The sequence below is a fragment of the Cylas formicarius genome, unplaced genomic scaffold (genome assembly GCF_029955315.1).
Source record: "Cylas formicarius isolate icCylForm1 unplaced genomic scaffold, icCylForm1.1 PGA_scaffold_3__17_contigs__length_32017465, whole genome shotgun sequence".
In the NCBI taxonomy this organism is placed as follows: domain Eukaryota; kingdom Metazoa; phylum Arthropoda; class Insecta; order Coleoptera; family Brentidae; genus Cylas; species Cylas formicarius.
In genome coordinates, this window is record NW_026844326.1 from 16,641,176 (window position 1) to 16,655,829 (window position 14,654).

At 33.5% G+C, this 14,654-nt stretch overlaps 1 protein-coding gene across 4 annotated transcripts in view; it reads left to right on the top strand.

The window, feature by feature from the left end:
• Nucleotides 1–2,648: 2,648 nt before the first annotated feature.
• Nucleotides 2,649–14,654, top strand: part of LOC132699070 (Ig-like and fibronectin type-III domain-containing protein 2) — a 244,429-nt gene continuing 232,423 nt past the window's right edge. For 2 of the 4 annotated variants that reach the window (XM_060665534.1, XM_060665535.1), the window contains exon 1: nt 2,651–2,925. The gene's annotated coding sequence lies outside the window, so the exon portion shown is untranslated. Of the gene's footprint in view, nt 2,926–14,654 lie in introns of all 4 variants that reach the window. The other 2 variants (XM_060665536.1, XM_060665538.1) reach the window with 2 other exon arrangements.

Consider the following 14,654-nt stretch of genomic DNA (forward strand, 5'->3'; position numbering starts at 1 on the left):
AGTTAAGATGTCACGGTTATCGAACGCAAGGTTAATCGTTCTGCGTGTGACGTTCACCTTAAGGACGCGCTTCTTTGAGCCTAAGAGCGTTTTAATTACAGTCGTTTCTACTTGCGGCGCGTTAATTGAAGAGGAATTGTTCGGTATGACGCTAATATGGGATCGCGGTGTAGTGCCATTGCCACGGTAATTGAAAAATTAGAAGGTCGCTTTGGAATACAGGGTGATTCGCATCGAGCGTTTTATTCAAATTCCTGGGGAACTATTGAATTTTGCTTTCTAAGTACTTTGTGTTAGCATCCATTTTTTTCCAAAATTTAATTATAATGATTCACATTAAATCTATTTATTTTTAAATTTAGATCAAATACCCTATAACTAGATAACTTTTGTTATCATCTACCTAAACCAATATTGGTTGATTTTTGACAAAGAAAAAAAAGGATAAAAAATCACTACTTTTGAAAATTGAATCAAAATTAATCGAAAATGAGAATTTTTACAGAAATTTAATAATGATGGAAACTTTTTAGAAAATCTGTACTGAATTATATTTCGGAAAATATGGATCAGACCTACAATATTTTCATTCACTCTCACACAGTTCTTCAAATACTATTCTACTCCCGTCTGTAAAATACCTAATTACACACCGATCTGGCGTGCGGGAAGCGTTACTTTAACACGTCAGTTTCGTTTCCCACGGATCCAAGCCACATCGTACATTTCCGGGATTTTAACGCACGGGTTTGGGAGCAATCGGATGTTTTCGGAGATATTTCCCACGCTTTGAATTTTGACGTCAATTCTGACGGGCATGTCGGTGAATGTATTCCTGTTGTTTTGCGATAATGTATGCAACACTTTCGTTAAACGCGTTTATTATTAAACACTTGCTCCGCTGCGCTCCGCTCGTGCCCAATAAACTCGTGAGTTAAATGCAGTTTACCGCACTTGTTGTATAATATACTAGTTTCTACTCCCTTCTTTGAAGTACCCAACGATACACCAACATAGCGTGTGGTGTAATTGAATTTTGACTTTTGTCAATTCTGACGGTGATATCAGTGAATGTATTCGGGTTGTTTTACAAAAATGTACCCAAAAATAACGGTCGTAGAAAAAGTATAATATGCAACACGTTCGGTAAACTTTCAAAATAGCTCATTTAATTAACACTCACTCCGCTGCGCTCTGCTCGTGCCAAATAAACTAGTGTTCAAATGCGGTTTACCACACTTGTTGCATAATATACTTTTTAGTGCAGAAAATTTCAAACCGCATCGAATGTTTTTCCACAACTTAGAGAAGTCAAGACAACGTGCTCACTGCTGGGCAAAGATTGACCATAAAGCGAAGCCAAAAAAATACAATAGAATAAAAACTGGAGAAATGCAGGATCCTTTTTCTAGCTGTTTGCATATTGTATTGCATCCTTTGAAAGTTTGGCGCAAATGCTTTGAAACCAGTGACTTTCATGTTTTCCTTTAAACACAACAACACAAAGAAGGTTTTGGTTATTTTCATTGAGTGACTATCTCATCAATGAAAAGAAAGTTCTCTAGATCAGAAAGTACCTCTGTAAAAACGCACAAAAGGAGGGTTCTTCATTTACAAAAGTTCTAGTGATAACTTAAACTTGAAAAATTTTTAAAGAATTAAAGCGCAATAAAAATTAGAAAAGTTCAGGATGAACTGTACTGAAGTGAAAAAAAATTGTTCATAAATGCACCAAATTTTTTTGATATTTCCTTTTCTAAAAGAAGTAAGCAACTCTAAAGAAAATGGATTTTCAAAAACCACATAGAAAAAATGATTAGCGAATGTAACAAATTTAAAAAAAGGAGCACAAAGCAATTCTTAAATCCCAAAACTGCAATATCTTTCTATATTGCGCTTTTCTATTCAAATGTGAAGTCTAATAGTGACAGATATGATATATTAAATTTTAGTTACATTTTATTCCATTTTTGTATATTTGTACTGTTTGCAACTCTAATTTTGAGGGTGTTGACTTGATTTACTTTTTCAATTTTATTTATTATTGTTAGTTAAGTATTATTTCGTAGCAGTAGCAAAACGTTTTTTTTCAGATGTATTTTATATTTATTTATTGATTAAATCCCCTTCTGCATTTTTTTAATTTCTAGTCAATTTTTTCCATTGTACAAAGTAATAGCATTACCTGCGAAACGAATAATGTTATTATTTAATTACCAACAATGAACTTTCAGTTTTATTTAAACTCACCATCTGAAATTTAGAATAGTTAGAGCAATTAATAATAAAGTTCACAAAGGCCGGCGCGCACAGATAATTTTGGAAAATTTAGGTAAACCCGAGTCAATCATCGAGGGACTCGACTTCATTATCCCGCGTCGTCTGAAACTCCCCCGGCGAAAATTAATTTGCCGAAATCCCCCAGCAACAATTACCCCTTTTAACGCTATAAACTCCCAAAAGAGTCCTGCAAAATACAACTCTCCGGAACAATCAGCCACCGGGTTAGTCATCAGTTTCAATCCAATAAGATCTAACGAATCCTGATAATTGAATCCTGCAACGTATCGGGCCCGCAGGACAATCAGGTAAGTCCGGCGATCGTTCACGAGCGGCATTCGTTCGCGATATCCGACCGTTTTGTTGTTGTCGGCGGTGCGAAGGCGTTTGGACGGCGCGAATCAGTCGTCGTCAAAGCGTCTTGCAGAAGGACGCCCGAGACGCTTTCAGTAGCGATTCCTGCGGCGTCGTTATCGCGCTCTCTTGTCGATCGCGTTTTGTTTGTAATAAGAGTCGTCTTGGAAACTTTTTGACCGGAGAACCGATTTGCATTTTGCCGCAATCGAACGGCAGTGTGGGTTCGGTTGGTTTGGGGGTTAGTGGCGAGTTCTTGGACGACTCGGATTGGGTTTTCCAACATTCAAGGTAGGAACCCTTTTTCTGTCACAAGTTCCATGTGACGTCGATGAACACGGAACCGCAACAACTTTCTTTCTAGGGCGACCTTGGTTTAACGTAACTCTTTTTTTCAACAATTGTAATAATAAAAACTAAATAAATAAGTTTTTAATTTCAATTCGCTTTTATAAAAATAAAAAAAACACGTCCTTGACAGCTTTCTTAAAGTTTTTGATTATGTTGATATATTTCGGAGAATTTGTTAGATGATTATATATTAATTATAATAAGGTTCTTTCTCCGTTATCGAAAGTCTGTAATGATATGTGTTGTTGTCAATTTAAATTAAATTAAATTAAATATTCTGGATTTCAATATTATTATTATATGTTATGGTCCTCTTTTGTATAATAAAAACTATCCCACAATATTCTGCCATAACGTATAACAGATTCAAAATTAGCACAACAGACAACAATATCTCAATTCCTAAGAAGTTTACAATTTCCTAAACTTAGCATTTGTTTTATTTAATCCTATGAGGGCGAGTTGACTTTGTTTCGTTCCATATAAAATAATTTTCTATTACTTTGTTTTGCCCAAACTACCAATTTATATCATCAATTGCAAGCTGCCAATGCAGCCGATCGATGCAGGTCGATAGTTGTTTAAATTGTACAGATTTCCTTTTTATGCACTAATATAATTAGAGCCAATTTGAGAAGACAGAAAAAAACAGACGGAAAAGACAGCGTGCTTCATGAAATAGTTTACTAAATATCACAAAACTTGTGGTACTTTTGTCATTCAAGTCGTTTTGTATGAGAGCAGCTATCAAGTGCTTATGAAAGTCGTTTTCTGTTATTTGTTTTTAACATAATTAGCAATGCATTAAGCTTCTGTTTAATAATATTTGGTTTTCAAGATGTAGGATGCTTCTTTTTTTCGTTGCTGTTAGTTATAGTAGGAGGAAAGTATTTATTGAAAATATTTAATACTCTTTTATAAAAGTGTTTCAAAGATCATTTTTTTGCCAAATGATCTGAGATATGAGCCTGTATTACAACAGATTGTTCATTAATATATGAATTTGTGAAAATATTATGTGGACAACTACTCCAATTTTCATATATTTGAATATATGTTTCATATATTTCAAAATTCCATAGGATAAATGAAGCAGGTAACATTTTCGTAAGGTTGACAAGGCACAAAATCCGTTTTAATGTAAGAAAAAATTAATCAATGGCCAAGTAGACTAAGGATTAAGCTTAGAGCTAAAGTTATAGTGAGTTTATTATTTTGACATATTGGATACTGCTTGGTTCGTCTTGAAGTTGGTTGGTTTGTATAACACTCTAAACCATTACTTAAGAGACCAAAATTTTGGAGGCACTAGTATACTTTTACTATTAAATATTGAATGACATTAAGCTCCACACGATTCACGTAGCTGCTACTGTTATTTGTCGATGTGTCTTTCATTATTCTTAGGTTTGATTTTCTATAAATTGTAACGTCATAATGATATTGCTATAACTTTTGAGGTTGAAGTTTGTCGCTAGCTAAGCTCATGATTATAACTAAAACAGGTAATATTTTTAAAAAGTTTGGTTAGCGAGGTTCAAATATTCTTTTTGGAAAATATTAGGCGTTGTTCAGGTATTGATTGCAGAATTACATCTGCAACTTGATTCAAGCAAAAATTATACTCATCACTTTATTATTCATCAAATCTCTGATACTGGAAGAAATTAGTATTTCGACAGGAATAAAGCTTCTAAATTTGGAAATTTGTTAGAAGTATTGTATAAATTGCTTTCCCTCGATATACTTCTTCATATTAAGAAATTATGGGACGCGACTAGTTTCGGGAGATTCCCAGAAAATGGTTGTATGTATCGCAAATCATTATCTTTTAATTATAATGTTCTTAACACTTCTGCGTTTTTTGCTTGAATTCGTATTTATTTGGGGATGTAGTAGCGCATTGAAACAAGATTAAGTACGCCACAAATGTAAAAAATAACAATAAAAAAATAAAAATTTGTCGCAAAATTTAAAAAGACGGCGGTTATTACTCAGACATATATCATGAGATTAGAAAAATTTTGGTACACACTTTCAGAGGGAGGGGAAAAAGTGGCAATGAAAATGTGCAATTTATTTTAACACTCGGCTTCAAAGAGAGCCAGGAAAGAAATTTATCTCGTGGGAGCAGACCAGAAGAAAAACAGCACTTTAGAATTTTGTTGTATACATCGCATTGATTTTTCGCTAGGTCGATGCTTGTTGTGGAAGATATAGAAAACAGTTTCCCGCAAATTAAATACGTTTGCAAGTTTAGGTACGCCCCATTGTAATTTGAGATTTTATCTTATAATTAATATCTTTTTTAGTTATTTACAGTTCAGGAAATAATTGCAGTGCAGTTCTCTATTTATGAAGTACTTATGCCACAGACACAATTTTTATTTTATTTAGAATTTTTCTTCCGTCCTTGTTTTTCCGTGACAACACTTCAACGCACTATAGTTCACTACGTCAAAAGTGAACCGAAGTAACCGACAGTTTTTACGCGATATCGCGATCAGGTTTATAACTCGATACGTATATCTTTGGTTAATTTAATAAACAGACGTATGAATATTAATAACAAACTGGTTTTTGTCGCGAGGTATGTAGCTGCGTTGGTTCTTTGTCTTACTGTTATCGTTGACAAGTACCTAACTAGGAAACTTATCGGAAACCTATACTTTTTGCGTCGTTATCATAAGATGTTCGACCGCGCACGACAAACAAAACTGCTGATTTCTCGAGAGTGAAGTTTCATGGACATGTGCAAAGTCAAGATTGCAAGAACGCTACTCGCTACTCTATATTCGCGCGAATAGGCGTGTTTACTTGTAGGAAGTGTGTTTGTCTTTTGTCAGGCCTTGCAGTTCACAATTTTTTCAGTATAATATATGAAAAATTCGTTGGTATTGTTTAGAAGACAATGATTAAAAAATGCACTTTCGTTACATCTAGGAGTAGTTAAAAAAATTGAAACAGTTTATATTGAATTTTATTAAAAAGAAGTTTTAAATTAAATTAAATTTAACTTTTTATTAATGTAGGTAACCATACTTGAATATACAGTATCGTAAAAAAACGTTCGGGGCTTTAATTTCTTTCAAGAATTCTTCATTGAATGTGTAGGGAAATTCAAAATTCAGTAACGAAATTTAGACTTTAAAGGTCTTGTCGTTTTTGGGGTATTACCATCAAAATAAAAGAATAGGTTACGTTTCTTAGTTTCCAACGTGATAGGGAACAGGGCAATATTTTCAATATTTCTGCTTTTTCGTTCTGACTTTTTTTGCTGTGCGCCGCTGGTATGTTCCAACATACAAAAAGGAAATTCGGTTTTGTTAAAAAAATATTTTATTCTCTGGAAATTGTAATTATTTTTTAAGGAAATATATTATAATAGTACATTTTGCAATTGTGTTGTAATTTGTTTAACATTAAAATAGAAAATCTTTAATTTTTAACACCCTGTTTGCGGCACATGTTTATAAGAAAAAGAAGTTTCGTTAGAAGATTTTAATACTGAATTTTAAAACACTTTACACCACCGAACCGAAAAGTCAAGGTTTTCGACAACAATTGAAAAATTGAACAAATGACCAGAAATAAAACAAAACAATTTTTACACATCCTTGTACATTTATTAATATTTTTATTATTTTATTAACACATGCGAGAGACATACTACTATTTTGAGAGATAGAGCAAATATAAAACTAAGTTTTGCTTTTTATTTTTTGGATTTTTTTTGCCATTAGTTTATCTAATATATTTTTATATCTATATATTTGGATTATGTTATTATATTGTAATATATTTATTAAACAATATTTACTAGTAACCCATAATGTCTTGTTTTAACAAAAGAAAAATTTGGGTAGAGACCAAGCATTAAAAACAGCAGTAACAATTCAGCAGTAAGCAAATATGTCGGCCCTCTTAGTTTCGTTAATTATATTTGTGAAATTTGGATACTAAACTAAAACACCAAACTTCAACCTTAGTAGTAAGTTTTGGCAAATATATTTGGCGATTTTACAACTCAATGATACCTCTGGTGGAAAAAAATATTACTATAGTTTGGAAGTAAAATTGGGAATTGTTGCATTGTTTTCTTACGACGTTCAGGATTGCTTTGCTTTTTTTATGTTGATATTATTTTAAAAAACAATTAGTTTGATATGTTCGGGATTCAGTGTCTCTATGGATTCACCCGAAATCCAAATACAAAACAAATTGGTCTGTTGATGGATGCTACTCAAGAATTTTAAAGAACGATTAGGTTTTAATTTTTATTCTTGGGTCATGTTCCACAAAAAGTGGTTGGCCGACGAGTTGTGTTTCTTTACATTTAGCATAAATGTAAAGAAACACAATAAATGCGACCAGTTTAGTTGCAATATACGGGGTGATTCAAAAATCAGTAAGAGAAAAGAGGATATTTTATATACTTGTTACCCTTAAGCGAAACTAATGAATAAAAAATTGTCTAGCGAATACGGGAGCAAATAGTTCTGTCATTCATTCATTCTCGGCGATGCGTTTGTTACAGTCTGCTGCGCCGTAACACCGACACTTATTAATCAATAGCTACCACAACGTCGAAAGCGAAAATGTAATATAGCGCACAATATACCGTTAGATTGTATTTAAATCCAAATCTGTCAGCTACACTTCCAACAAAAACGAGAAATCCGGAATTCGCGAGGCTAGTGCTCCGACACAAAATATTTAAATGGACTCACACACCCATTAAGTCATATTAAAGAAGTAAGTGTTGCTAACCTTCGAGATCGAGTCGTGGTAGGCACAAGACACTTTGCAACGATCCGATAGAAAATAAATAAAGAACAAGTTGATAAATACCAAGCGGAGTGTAAGCGGAATTTCATGGTCGATTCGATTTGCCAAAGGTTTCGTGAGTTCGTCTTCAATTTGATACCGAAATACATTTCGGGAACAATTTCTGTTGGATCACTATAAACACATGCCGAATAGACAGTAATCTAGTAGATATTACAGCATTTTAATTATTTCTCTCTTCATTATACAATTCTAGATGATCGTAGTTGTGGTCAAACAAAAGGACTAATCCGAAAGCAGACATATAGCAGGGTAAGGGCTATCTACCAGAAAAAAAAGCATAGCCCAGATGAACTATAATCTTAATTTGTTTGGCAAACACATCTACCGAGATTCAAAGAGTACATTTCTTGCGGAAACCTCAGAATGTTTTCAATGTTAGCGTTCCACCCAAAAGCAGCTGAGAGAATGTATTTTTTGAGCAAGGTCATTTGGTTGAAAAAATAGAGGTTACCTGGAAATTTCTCCGGGAGTTTTGAAAATTGGCGGTTTAATAGATTTTGATGTGCTCTTTCCAAATTTACTGTAAAATGCGTCGGAAAGGAGTTATTATCAAAAAACTGCTTTTGAGCGCCATTTTTTCAATATGGCGGCGCGCGGCAAAAATACGAGGTGGAAAAGTTGAAATTTGCCAATTTTTAAAAAATACCGGAAAACCTTCCAAGTAACAATACTAAATGTCTGTACTAATACGAAATCGATCTTTTTAACGTCTTTTCGATTGTTGATGAGATAAATGGATTGATGCCGCAACATGAATTTTGTCTCTTTTGGACCCGGTACTGGCCAGTAGACTCTCCTCAGTCATAAAGTATTTTTTTTAGTTTCAATTATCTGCAAATCAACTTTAAGTTTTTATAAGTTATCCTCAATTTAAAATTTTTAATGTGATCTATAAAATGCCCCTTAGAGTCAGTCCATTTAGATGCCGGTGCCTATTGGGATGTCATTAATTCTTATGATCATTTTATTTTTAACATAGAGACTTGAGAGACAGAAACTAACTCCGATGATTTACACGAATTCAGTCTCAGCAGATGATAGGATGCAGTCTTATATAAGTTGCTTAAGTCAGTGTTAATTCTAGTTTCTTGCCCGACAAAAGAAAATAGATTTGTGTATCATCAGCATTAATATGATAATTGCAATATTTCAAAGACTTTACGTATACAAAAATTATTCGCTATAAGATTTGGTGTTTCCCGGGGTCGTCTGTTAGGATTTCATTATTTCAGTCAACTAAATAATTAAATACTTAAACAGCAGTCAAGTAACTGCAGTTTTGCAGACAAATGTTATAAAAGTCAGAAGGAAAGATAATAAAATAATTTTGTATACAAGATTTTGCAGATACATTGAGGTGAGAGCGGGAAGCTGAGAATTGAGACAGTAAATAATTCAGAATATTTGGACTTCGTACCTAGAAACTATATTTATATAGTGTCAAATTTTACATCCTCTCACTACAAAATCTTAGTTGCAATATTTACGGCAATCCATTAAAAAGTTTAGCAGAAATTCAGCGTCTAAAGATCACATCACAGGGCTTTAGAATCTTAAGTGTAAAAGGAATTTCGGTGATGAATGGGATTTACTGTATTGATATTAATATTATGGAGTGTTTGAATATTAAGTGCAGATTAGTTTATGAGCCTTTAAATTACAATAAAAAGTTGGAATTCTATATTTCATTAAATCATAGTAGTCAGTATGTTTAAAAAGCTGCATTATTCTTTGAAGAGGTAATAGAACAACATGTTTTGTATATTTGTATTTAATTGTGTCATCCTAGGATTACGTTTCAATTTTTCCTAGATTAAGTTCGAATATAGAAAATTTTTCCATCCAAAATCGGTTATTGTCCATTATAAAAAAGATTTATTATAGAAATAATGATTCAAAACCCCATTGGTTTTATTAAATAGTTGTTTTATTATTCATCGATATTCTTGTAATCATATTATTGTGAACATTGTTCAATTCATAATGAGTTTGAAGAATATATTTTCTTTGCTCTGACTGCTTACAGTCATTTCAAAGATTTCTCTCAATTTGCCTACATGGCTGCATTTGGTTAGTATCGGTAAATTGATCTTACGCAATCGAAAATAAAATGTCAATGTGGTTCGTCTCAATTTAACATGTAGCGTCCCCACTCCACTTAAACGATGTTTGTGGTGAACGTTTTCTGAGAATCGAAGCAAATAATAACTCGGTGTCGCCGTAAATTTGTTCTAATGATGGTTACCCAGATTATAGTTTATAAATTTTAAACTCACACGACGAAAACAATTTTCAACAATATTTTCCATATTTGGATAGAATGATTGCTTCTCGAAAGAAGGTTAATCCAGTAGTGAAACATTTGATCTTTAATTTTATGTATTATTTAGTCAGTACTTCTTTATTTACAAATTTTACTCCGAATAGGGTCACAGATGTACTACAAATATATCAATATTTTTCTATCCTTATCTCGAAATTTATTTCTGGCATTTTCAATGATAAAATTTACGAGGCTGCTAGTAATTATAAATTTTTTAAAGAGTAAAATGCAGGATATGCGGCCTTATATTTAAAAGAAGTATTTTTTTGGAGAGATATCGACAGTCGATTAGGCGACGAACACCCACTATATGCCAGGATTTTATTTTGCACCGCGACCATTTACCACTAATGGATAAAACAAACAATTTGAGAATACCTTGGTACAATTGCCTAACGAGAAGTTGTCGCGAACAATTAATTCGATGGATATTGGGTCAATGTTGGAAAAGAGATTTAACGCGGTTACAATTACGCCTCTTAATGTAGGTATATGGTTCAAGTCGAGCAACGCCATTATTATAATTAGTTGTGAAGTGAACGGTTGATTAATTAACTAGAAAATAATAGGATAATGTAAACGCCGTTTTAGTCAAGGGGACCTTTTTTGACTCCTAGGCTGCCTTTTTTCTGTTATCGGTTCACGATAGTCCTAATTTGAAAACAAATGATCATTTATAGTGAATTTATAAATAGTTATTAAATTGTATTCAGCCGGAAGCGGATACTTTAAATATTACCTTCGCTGATAATTTAAAACGTGGGAATTTAGTTTGTCCGTTTTCCCTGAACGGGCAGCAAAACAAGACATATCTCAGATTGATCACATAGATGAGGCGTTATATAGCGACGAGCATCATTTTAGGATTCTTAATTGACATCTGATTTTTAAAAGAGTAAATAGTTTTTAATACGGCGACAACACGAAAACGTTTCGCTACAGTTTTTGAGCAACGATAATTAGTTAAACAACAGAACGATAGATTGTGGTCCCGATTAATTTCCAAAATGTACAAATTGGACTAAATTGCTTGCAACTCCTCTATAATTTGAGAGACAAGAAATATTGGTTGTAGATAGTTCTGAACAATGTCCAGTACACTGGAACCACTGCACGAATACTTAAACAGATTGTAGCTATGGTTAGTTTTGGTTGCCTTTTTGTCATTGTCATTTTTTAGAAATGGTTGTCGTTCTCTTTCAAAATTTTGCGCATTTTGTCTGCTGGCAGTGCTAAACCAGCTCCTTTTTTTCATAGATCGAGGAGTTCGCACGACACAATCGACACAATCTTGGGTCCTCTTGCTTTTGAAATATTCACCCCTGATATTTTTAATTTCTTGAATTAGTGCTGCTTTCATCAATATGCTGACGATACTCAGATTTATTTTTCGCTAGCTGCCAGTGAGGTGATTATCATAAAGAAAAACAAAGATTTTCATTGTACATAAATTGGTATATGTTCAGAGTACTTTTGAATCGTTCTGCATTAAAGTTGAGTCATTCTTGTAGAAACCTAGGACTTATTTTTTATTCAGAACATGAGATTTTCTCAAAAAAACCCACTGAAAATTAAGATTGTATGTATATTCTAGAAACTGGTCCCAAATTATGGATAACAGATTCATTGATCCGTTGCCCTGCTTTGTTGCAAAGAGATAAGAAAAGTTTCCAAAAATTTCAAAATTCCAGTCTCAGATTTGCTTATGATGCGCGCAAATGCGATCATGTCACGCCATTTCTTCAACTGTCCGGATAGCTCACGTTAAGCGAAAGATACACTTTGTATTTGTTTTTAAGGTTCGATCTACTGGGTGTCGTGATTATCTTGCAAAAAAATTATTAATGCATATTCCGAAATTCGCGATCTTCCTACGCGCCACCATGCCTTGACGTCAGATCAGTTCTAACCATCCATCTTTAAAATAAAATTAAAAAATCATCTTTTGAACCATCACAAGCTTTAGCAGCATTAAGGTTCTTCTTTATATTGGAGTGTGCCAGCTGTTGTGTCATAATATATCCGATTGTTAATTAAATTGTTATAGTCAGCTATAAAACCCCTCAAATACAGGGTTAGTAAAAAGGGTCGAAACGCTTAAATCTCTTCAATACCGCTAAGGATGAATACGAAATTCGGAATCCAAAGGTTCCTGAGAATTTATTTATGTCGCATTGTTTGTAGCCTACTAAGTTTATTGAGATCCCAAATTTCTTAAATCTTACTTCTAATAAGTGTTTGTAATTATATCGATATCGACATCCAAATGGTAACAAATTGAATTTTTTGACTCTAATATAGTTTTCACAAAAAAGCGTTCGAGATTGTCCCATGTATTGTTAGACAGATTTTATTTTTCTAAAAACATTTTTCGAAATTTTATTGGGCAATTCTACATAATAAAAATCTTAGTAGACATGTAATAATAGTTTTCAACAACACAATTCAAAAGCAGCAATTTAAAGCTGCTTAGCCTTGCACATATTCCACAACACGATTACAGAACCTAAATATATTTCAAAAAAAGTAATGCCAGTGTTGAGAAATAGCTGCTCAGATCTACGATATTAACGCAGTGAAATTTTTTTAGGCAATTGCTTTAAGTAATGACTGGCCATGCGTAAAAATTACTTACGAAAACCATTTGCGCTAAACCGTAATGAAATCAATGAATTTCAAGGTCATTGTCAGAAGTGGTTCGCTAACATTTTTATTTAGTTTTTAATTATCATTTTTTTAATTGCAAATGCAAAAAGTTCATCTTCTGACCTGTTCTTGCAGAAATTCGTAGACGATTTTCGCAATGCACTTAGTGAAAAATCCGTCTACCAAGAGAATATGTTGTTGCGAACGTTGCCTATCCGCTGAAGAAATAACGTACAAAACATGGCCGAACGCGGCATTTTAAGTGTCGAGTCGTGTCGACCGAACAATGAGTGAAAGTGTTAGGCAAAAACGCAAATTAACTGAATCAACGTATAACATTTGCCGGGGATAGTCTTGAAACAGATTAATTTCGTGCCAAATGGTGAAATTGCAACACGCAATGCAATGGATTTTTTCAATAACAAACGGATTATATTAATAAATGTTACCGACTGTTTTGCTTAATAGTTTAACTTTTTTTTTAATGTTTTTTATTCGTTTACATAACTTGTTGGAAAAGGACAACTAGGGGACATCTAAGCTTCATATTAATGCACTCCGCATTTTCGGCTTGCTCTTCTTATGACGGCGACATCGAATGTTCTTTTCCATATTATAAAAAATTTTTAGTATGCCTGTTGGCTGGACATCTAAAAGGGACATGACGGCGACATCGCGAATCGTTGCGATGTCGTTGAATGTTCTTTTGCATATTATAAAAAAGAATTGAATATGACTCTTGGGTTCTTTAGAGCTTAACTGAAACTGCTCTGAAGAAGCCAATAGGATTTTTGGAGAACCGTGAGCAAGTTCGACTCATCACCAACCGATGCAGGAATAATCCAGAAGATTTTTAAATAGTATATTTAAGACTAAGTTGTATTTTGTCAATTATCCAATAACTTAATTTTTGTTTAAGCCAATTAAATGAAAGGGTGCGACTAAAGTTCAGTCAGTGTCAGTTTGGTACACTCTAACTTTTTATTTTTTGAAACCTATATTTTAAAACTGTTTTACTTTTGTTCGTGTTTTCGTTGTAGGTCATAATTATGTCAGCCTTGAAAAAGATACATGACGTTCTTTCAATTCTAGAGTAGTATAAACAAAAACAGCGACCCTGACATGCATTGGCTTGATGTCAAACGAGCCTTTACAACCACAAACGAAAAGTTTCTCTTAAAAGAAAAAACAGCAAGTAAAAACAAGTGGATGCCCGAAGATATTCTAAAATTGATGGAGGAATAAAGGCAGCGTGCCTAAAGGCCGAAGGGCTTTGTAGGCTTGTTAATAGTTTTTATCTTAATAAAAAATAAAAGAAATAGCGGGGTTATACAACAATAGACCACTAAGCCTCATTAAAAATCAACTCAATGAAATGGTGACAGAACACGAGAAATTGCTGCAGGTATGGAGAGAATATACAATTGGTCTTTTCAACCACGATTGACCAGATAATCCCCCAATAGAAATATCTACTCTGTCAGGACCGAGCATATTGAGGAATCTAATGAAAAATAACAAAGTTCCAGGTCCCGATGATGTGTTCTCAGACACGTTTCACTTGATTAACGAACAAAACCTTGAAAAGATCGTGACACTTTTTAATAACATCTATGATTCCGGACACTTTCCTACGTTCTTTGCCATGCCTAAGGTGAACAGGGACAAGGATTACCGTCTCATTAGTTTAATGAGCCATTTCCTAAAACTTTTTCTCTGAACACTTCACACAAGCCTCTATCCGAAATGTGAAGAAGTGAGTGGAGCCAGTCAGTTCGGATTTAAGAGCGGATTTGAAACTAGAGAAGCCATATTCAGTCTTCAGACATTGGTCCAAAATTGACAGGAT